This window comes from Macaca nemestrina, chromosome 17, assembly GCF_043159975.1.
Source record: "Macaca nemestrina isolate mMacNem1 chromosome 17, mMacNem.hap1, whole genome shotgun sequence".
Taxonomy (NCBI): Eukaryota; Metazoa; Chordata; class Mammalia; order Primates; family Cercopithecidae; genus Macaca; species Macaca nemestrina.
This window is the reverse complement of record NC_092141.1, coordinates 59,934,321-59,942,548: the sequence shown is the minus strand read 5'-3', so window position 1 is coordinate 59,942,548 and position 8,228 is coordinate 59,934,321. Positions and strand designations below refer to the sequence as shown.

The 8,228-nt window shown below is 50.5% G+C and overlaps 2 long non-coding RNA genes across 3 annotated transcripts in view; one reads left to right on the top strand and one right to left on the bottom strand.

Moving 5' to 3' along the window:
- The window catches only part of LOC139359619 (uncharacterized), a 6,755-nt gene extending 3,522 nt beyond the window's left edge, over positions 1 to 3,233 (bottom strand). Inside the window, exon 1 of one of the 2 annotated variants that reach the window (XR_011615773.1) lies at positions 3,089 to 3,233. This is a non-coding gene — a long non-coding RNA (uncharacterized lncRNA). The remainder of the gene's footprint in view (positions 1 to 3,088) is intronic. The other variant, XR_011615774.1, reaches the window with a different exon arrangement.
- Positions 3,234 to 3,304: 71 nt separating this feature from the next.
- On the top strand, positions 3,305 to 7,956 carry LOC105472343 (uncharacterized). The gene is made up of 3 exons (XR_011615772.1): positions 3,305 to 3,395; positions 7,525 to 7,588; positions 7,819 to 7,956. It is a non-coding gene; the product is annotated as an uncharacterized lncRNA (long non-coding RNA).
- Positions 7,957 to 8,228: the final 272 nt, after the last annotated feature.

Genomic DNA, 8,228 nt, shown 5'->3' with positions numbered 1-8,228 from the left:
GGCCCACATGGGAAGGAGCCAAAGCCCCTGCCAATAGCCAGTGAGGAACTTGGGCCTGCCAACCACCACATGAGTGAACCTGGACACAGCCTGGTCAGGCTCCAGCCCTGGTCAGGTCAACATGTGAGCCTGGACACAGCCAGGTCAACCCTCCAGCCCTGGTCAGGCCTTGAGATGACTGCAACCTCATGAGGACCCTGCTTGCAGAAGCTGTGGGAGACAATAAATGCTTGGTGTTGTAGGCTGCTAAGTTTTGAGGGTAATTTGTTACATAGAAATAGAAAACTAGCCAGGTATGTGAGTTCCCAAATCCCAGCACTTTGAGAGACTGAGGCTAGAGGATCACTTAAGCGCAGGAGCTCGAGGCCAGCTTGGGCAACACAGTGAGACCCTCCATCTCTGTAAAAAAGTTTTTTAAAAATTAGGAGGGCAGGCCTGGCGCGGTGGCTCACACCTGTAACCCCAGCACTTTGGGAGGCCGAGGCGGGCTGATCACCTGAGGTCAGGAGGTTGAGACCAGCCTGGCCAACATTGTGAAACCTCGTCTCTACTGAAAATACAAAATTTAGCTGGGTGTGGTGACAGGCATCTGTAATCCCAGCTACCTGGGAGGCTGAGGCAGGAGAATCACTTGAACCCAGGAGGTAGAGATCACTGCACTCCAGCCTGGGCGACAGGAGCAAAACTCTGTCTCAAAAAAAGGAAAGAAAAGAAAAAAAAAACTAAATCAGGGATATATCAGTAAGCAAAATTGACAGGGCTTATGGAGAAGGCAGACAGTGAACACAAGAAGTAAGTTAAAAAAAAAAAAAAAAAAAAAAACCGGCTGTGCGTGGTGGCTCGCGCCTGTAATCCCAGCACTTTGGGAGGCCGAGGTGGACAGATCACCTGAGGTCAGGAGTTTGAGACCAGCCTGACCAACATGGAGAAACCCCGTCTCTACTAAAAATACAAAATTAGCCAGGTGTGGTGGTGCATGCCTGTACACCGGGAAACTGAGGCAGGAGAATCGCTTGAAAAGGAGGCCGAGGTTGCGGTGAGCCAAGATCACGCCACTGCACTCCAGCCTGGGCAACGAAAGCAAAACTCCATCTCAAGAAAACAAAACACAACAAAACCCTTGGCTGGGCATGGTGGCTCACGCCTGTAATCCCAGCACTTTGGGAGGCTGAAGCGGGAAGATCAGGAGGTCAGGAGTTCAAGATCAGCCTGGCCAACATGGTGAACTCCCATCTCTACTAAAAATACAAAAATTAGCATACAAAAATTAGCTGGGCGTTGTGGCAGGCATCTGCAATCCCAGCTACTCGGGAGACTGAGGCAGGAGAATTGCTTCAACCTGGGAGGTGGAGGTTGCAGTGAGCCGAGATCACGCCACTTCACTCCAGCCTGGGCAACAGAGCAAGACTCCATCTCGCAAAAAAAAGAAAAAAAAAGAAAAAAAAAACCTACAAAAACCCCAGTGTCTTAGAGAGCAGTAAGTGTTTTGGAGAAAATTAAAGCAGGGAAATGGGGTAGACATGAGGGAGGCTTTATTTATTTATTTATTTATTTAGAGACAGGGTCTTACTTTGTCACCCAGGCTGGAGTGCAGTGGCTCAATCTTGGCTCACTGCACCCTCCACCTCCCAGGCTTAAGCCATCCTCTCCTGCCTCACCCCCCAAGTATCTGGGACTACAGGCACACGCCACTACGCTGAGCTAATTTTTTATTTATTTTTACTTTTATTTTTTGAGATGGAATCTTACTCAGTCGCCCAGGCTAGAGTGCAGTGGTGCAATCTCGGCTCACTGCAACCTCTGCCTCCTAGGTTCAAGTGAGTCTCCTGCCTCAGCCTCCTGAGTAGCTGGCACCACAGAAATTGTAGTTTGCATGCAGGAATACTGACATTTCAGAGGTCTTCCAACAGTTATTGGGATAACTGGTAAACAATTTAACTCCAGCTGAGTGGCTGTAGTTGTAGGTTGTTATTTCTGTTTTCCCTCTTTGGAGCAAACAAAATACAAAGCGTGTCTCTATAGCACAGCAGAAAATGCCAAAATAAGGACCTGACCTGTCCATTTGGCTCGTCTTCCCTCGTGGTAACAGACTTGTTGCTTGTAAGTGACCCACGGCCCGAGGACGCCCTCCTCCTATGCCCTTCTCCCCCTCAACCTAAGGATGCCTGCTTTGTCCTAGAGCGCATCCTCAAAGCCCGCTGGGGCTCCCCGCTAGCAGACTCATGGCGATAGCAACCATAATGACCGGATTAAGATGGACAGACAGTGCAGCAAGCCTAAAGTTATACTTAGAGGACGAAGGAACATCTGGACTTTCCTAGAAAATGGAAGGCATGGCCGAGTGCTGTGGCTTATGCCTGTAATCCCAGCACTTTTGGGAGGCCGAGGCGGGCGGATCACTTGAGGTCAGGAGTTCAAGACCAGCCTGACCAAATGGCGAGACCCTGTCTCTACTAAAAATACAAAAATTAGCTGGGAGTGGTGGCACGTGACTGTAGTCCCAGCTACTGGGGAGGCTGAGTCAGGAGAATCACTTGAACCCAGGAGGCAGAGGTTGCAGTGAGCCGAGATTGTGTCACTGCACTCCAGCCTGAGTGACAGAGGGAGACTCTGCCTCAAAAAAAAAAAAAAAAAAGAAAGAAAGAAAGAAAGAAAGAAAATAGGCTGGGTGCGGTGGCTCACGCCTGTAATCCCAGCACTTTGGGAGGCCAAGGCGGGCGGATCACAAGGTCAGGAGATCAAGACCTTCCTGGCTAACACAGTGAAACCCCGTCTCTACTAAAAAATACAAAAAATTAGCCAGGCATGGTGGCAGGCGCCTGTAGTCCCAGCTACTTGGGAGGCTGAGGCAGGAGAATGGCATGAACCCAGAGGGCAGAGCGTGCAGTGAGCCAAGATCAAACCACTGCACTCCAGCCTGGGCGACAGAGTGAGACTCTGTCTCAAAAAAAAAAAAAAAAAAAAAGAACAGAAAACGGAAGGCACAAAGTAGTCAAATACCTCCCAAGACACCCACACATCCTGGAGGGCCAGAGGAGTCATTCATGTATTCATTCGCACATTCTTCCAACAAATATATTTGGAAAACCTACTGTGTGCCAGGACTGGGCTAGGGACTGAAAAATAACAGTAAGAGGAAGTTTCAGCCCTGGGAGCACTTATAGCTGGCAGCAGGTAGAGCAGTGCACAGGCAAGGGCGTGGTGCTTCTGGTGAACTCAGGAGGGACACCCATCCCAGTCCAAAGGGAGGAACAGGGAGGGAGTGTCTGTGATGTCATAGGAGGGTTCCATGAGCAATGACTTATAAGCTGAGACCTGCAGGATGAACAGGAGTTACGTGAAGAGGAGAACAAAGTCCAGGCAGGGGCCGGGGAAGCTAGTGCCAAGGCACTGAGGTGAGAGAAGTGGTAGAAAAGGCAGAGCGTGGAGGGTTTTTTGAGCTTCATCCATAAGGGCTGTGGGGAAACACTGAAGGTCTGGAGTCAGAGAGTGACACAATCTCATTTGCATTTTATTTTACTTTGATTTTGATTTTTTTGAGTCGGAGTCTTCCTGTGTCGCCCAAGCTGGAGTGCAGTAGTAGCAGGATCTCAGCTCACTGCAGCCTCCGCCTCCTAGGTTCAAGTGATCCTCCTGCCTCAGCCTCCCAAGTAACTGAGATTACAGGTGCCTACCACCACACCGGGCTAATTTGTCTGTATTTTTAGTAGAGACGGGGTTTCACCACGTTGCCCAGGCTGCTCTTGAACTCCTGACCTCAAGTGATCCACCCACCTCGGCCTCCTAAAGTGCTAGGATTACAGGTGTGAGCCACCGCACCTGGCCTATGTTTTATTTTATTTTTGAGACACGGTCTAGCTCTGTTGCCCAAGCTGGAGTGCAGTGGCACAATCTCAACTCACCGCAGCCTTGACCTTGCTGGCTCAAGCAGTCCTTTCCCCTCAGCCTCCCAAGTAGCTAGGTCTAATTGGTCACCATACCCAGCTAATTTTTAATTTTTTTTTTTTTTTTTTTTTTTTTTTTTTTTTTTTGGTGACGGAGTCTCGCTCTGTCGCCCAGGCTGGAGTGCAGTGGCCGGATCTCAGCTCACTGCAAGCTCCGCCTCCCGGGTCTACGCCATTCTCCTGCCTCAGCCTCCCGAGTAGCTGGGACTACAGGCGCCCGCCACCTCGCCCGGCTAGTTTTTTGTATTTTTTAGTAGAGACGGGGTTTCACTGTGTTAGCCAGGATGGTCTCGATCTCCTGACCTCGTGATCCGCCCGTCTCGGCCTCCCAAAGTGCTGGGATTACAGGCTTGAGCTACCGCGCCCGGCCTTTAATTTTTTTTTTTTTTTGTAGAGATGGAGTCTTGCTATGTTGCACAGGCTGGTCTTGAGCTCCTGGTCTCAAGAGATGCTCTCCCCTCAGCCTCCCCAGGCACATTTGCATTTTAGAAACATTGGCACATTTGCATTTTAGAAACATCAGTTTTGTTGCTATTATTGATACCCTCAACACAGAGACACACACATACATTTTGTGGCCTGTGGCTGAACATGCATGGCTGAGGCAAGGGCCTTTAGGAGACAGCCCCGGCTGACCCAGTCCCCAGGGGGTTGGGGGAAAAATGACAGCCTATCCTCTTCTCTGCACCCCACCCCATCCAGCAGACTTCAGGGTCAGGTTCTGAGGGCTGCTATATTGAGCTTTGGTGGGTGAGGGCCTTATCCCACCTCTGTCCGCACGGGGTGAGCTTCTCCCTGGGATGGAGGGATTCTTTGTATCTCCAGGGTGGCAGGGCCTCCTCCCCAGAGCCACAGCGCCCAAGATAACAGGGCAGCCCGGGAGCTGTTTATGAAAAGGCAGCCGCGGAGGGGTGGGCAGGGCCCTGGGGAACAGGGACTGCTGCCACAGATAGCAGTTGGGGCGGGGAAGGCTGTCTAAATTACAGCTCCCAGAATAGAGGGGCCCAGAGGGAGTGGCGGGGCGCCCTACCAAAGAAGCCCTGGCAGCCTGCCAGGCACGTCCGGGCTCCAGGCCCTGCCGCAGGCAGAGGCAGGATGACCACATGCCGGGTGCGGCCCCGGGAGATGCCATTCATCTGCCAGGGCCACTGGACAGCTTCAAGGTGGGGTCAGGCAGTGGCAGGGAAGTTCTTGGGGGCTGGGACAGAACCAGCCTAGTGTGACCTTCAAGAAGGGTTGAAGGTGGTGAGGGGAGGGAAGGGCTAGGATGAGGGATGACTGACATCTTGCCTGCCCCCAGAGGAGCCTCTCCGTTACACGCCTCTGTGGATATTTCATACAAGTGTGAAATACTCTGAAAATAACAAGAATGACAGCATACAAATAGCAGCCGTGTGTCAGGCAGCACTCTAAACAATAACATACATCACTTCAGTTCACCCTCCCAGCTCCCATGACCTAGTTATTATCATCCCCATTTTATAGATGTAGAAACTGAGGCACCAAGAGTTCAAGTACCTGCCAAGGAGAATTGGTGAGTGGTAGACCTAGGGCTTGAACCTGGGTGTGTCTGACTCTAGAGCCTAGACTCAGTCAGGGAATCTATTTGGAGCCCTTCTCCTCCCTGGGGCTCAGTTTTCTCATCTCTCACATGGGATCATAGTCTGTTGCTCTGTACCAGCCTCCCAAGAGCTGTGTTGGAATCACATGGGGACAGGTGTGATGTGCTGGGAAGTGCTTCAAGCCTGAAGGCCTGCCTGAACTGTGTGACTTATCCACTCTAAGCCTGTTTCCTTGCTCGCAAAATGGAGATAATTGGCCAGGTGCGGTGGCTCACGCCTGTCATCCCAGCACTTTGGGAGGCCGAGGCGGGAGGATTGCTTGAGCCTAGGAGTTTGAGACCAGCCTGGGCAACATGGCGAGACCCCATCTCTACCAAAAATTTTAAAAATTAGCCAGGTGTGGTGGTGCGCGCCTGTAGTCCCAGGAGACTGAGGCAGGAGGATCTCTTGAGGTCTAGGCTGCAGTAAGCTGAGGTTGCACCACTGCACTCCAGCCTGGGCAACAGAGCAAGACCCTGTCTCTAAAATAAACAAAAAGCTCCAACCTGGGCAACAGAGCAAGACCCTGTCTCTAAAAAAAAAAAAAAAGCAGGGGAGGGGGTCTAATGATAGATCCCTCACAGGTTCCTTTGATAATCTGATGAGATTATCAGCTGGGTTCGGTGACTCACACCTGTAATCCCAGCACTTTGGGAGGCTGAGGCGGGTGGATCACTTGAGGTCAGGAGTTCCAGACCAGCCTGGCCAACATGGTAAAATCTCATCTCTAGTAAAAATACAAAAATTAGCAGGGTGTGATGGCGTGCACGCCTATAATCCCAGTTACTTGGGAGACTGAGGCAGGAGAATTGCTTGAACCCAGGGAGGTGGAGGTTGCAGTGAGCCAAGATCGCGCAACTGCATTCCAGCCTGGGCGACAGAGTGAGACTCAAAAAAAAAAACAGAGAGAGAATCTGATGAGATTATATATGTGCGAAAGTATTCCTGTATTTGAAGGTAGTTTTATAAATCAGGAAGTGTAACATTTCAAGTTATGAGGAAGCTGAATATTTATAAAGGCAGTTCCAGTTCACAAGGGATACTCACCTATGTCTCCAAGGAGCATCCCTTTTTCAAATGAAGAATTACCCCCTTTATTGTTTACTCTTGGGAGAGATTCAGTTTTTCTATAAGGAGTGGCTTAAAGCAAGGCATGCCTACATTCATTTTCTATGAGGATTTGCTGCTTTGAAACTGTCTTTTTTCACCTGCTTGTAGCTAAAATGCTGATTTTCAGCTGAGGCTAGGGAAGCCCCGCCTCTCCCTGAGTTCCCAGCCCCACCTGTTTCCTGGACTGTAGGGTTACATACAGAGCCAGGTTCAGTCCAGATGACCCTTGTCCCCAGGCTGCTGCTGGCTTTCCCAGCCTCCTTCCCTCCCAGATGTATTACCTTTTTTTTTCTTTTTCTTTTTCTTTTTCTTTTTTTTGAGACAGAGCCTGGCCCTGTTGCCCAGGCTGGAGTGTTGCAGCACAATCTCGGCTCGCTGCAACCTTCGCCTTCCAGGTTCAAGAGATTCTCTTGCCTCAGCCTCCTGAGTAGCTGGGATTACAGGCATGCACCACCACATCTGGTTAATTTTCTTTTTTTTTTTTTTTGAGACAGAGTCTCGGTCTGTTGCCCAGGCTGGAGTGCAATGGCGCGATCTCTGCTCACCGCAACCTCCGCCTCCCGGGTTCAAGCGATTCTCCTGCATCAGCTTCCCGAGTAGCTGGGATTACAGGCATGCGCCACCACACACAGCTAATTTTTGTATTTTTAGTAGAGACAGGGTTTCACCATGCTGGCCAAGCTGGTCAATTTTTGTATTTTTAGTAGAGACAGAGTTTCAACATGTTGGCCAGGCTGGTCTCAAACTCCTGACCTCAGGTGATCCACCTGCCTCGACCTCCCAAAGTGCTAAGATTATAGGCATGAGCCACTGCGCCTGCTCCAGATGTATTACTTAATATCATGCAACATCCTCTAATCTGCCCCCAGGGGAAGTGCTGCAATGAACCTCAGAGGCTGGATCTTGCTGACTCATCTGGGGTGCCAAGGACAGGTAAAGGACATGGAGTCCAGGACCAGGAGGGGACACCAGGCCAGCAGTTTCACTGATGCTCCCGTCATGACAATGACTGCCTCCCTCCTCCCCTTGGTCCCTGACTCAGTGTCTGCAGTCACCAGGCACCAGGCAGGGAGCAAGAAACCAAGCCTTTCACCTGCTCCCACCAACTCCTATGGTGCTCCCTTTCCAAGCCTAGGTCTCCTCTCCACCCGGTTCCTTATCAGGTACCCTGAGAAGCTGTCACCTTGGCAACTGTCACCTTCTGGTGAGATTTACAATTGCACTGCTACATCTGCTGTGGCATGGTAAAGTTGCACCAGGACCTCTGCTGTCCATGAGATCAAAGCTCCAGGCCAACGTGAGCACCCCCCTCCATCCTAGAGAGGATTCTGTGAGAATCATTGAGAGGGAGTCACTCTCTCCTGGCAATCACGGGGATGAGAAAGAAAAAAGAAGAGAGAGGGAGTTACTCATGTACTGACTTATTCAATGAATGTTTATGTTGTAATACCTACTATGTGTCTGGTGCTGTTCTAGGCACCAGGGGCACAAACAGTGTTGCCCACATGGAACTCACATTTAATGGGAGCGGCAGCCAACAGGTAAATATATAGAATGCCATATGATGATAGAT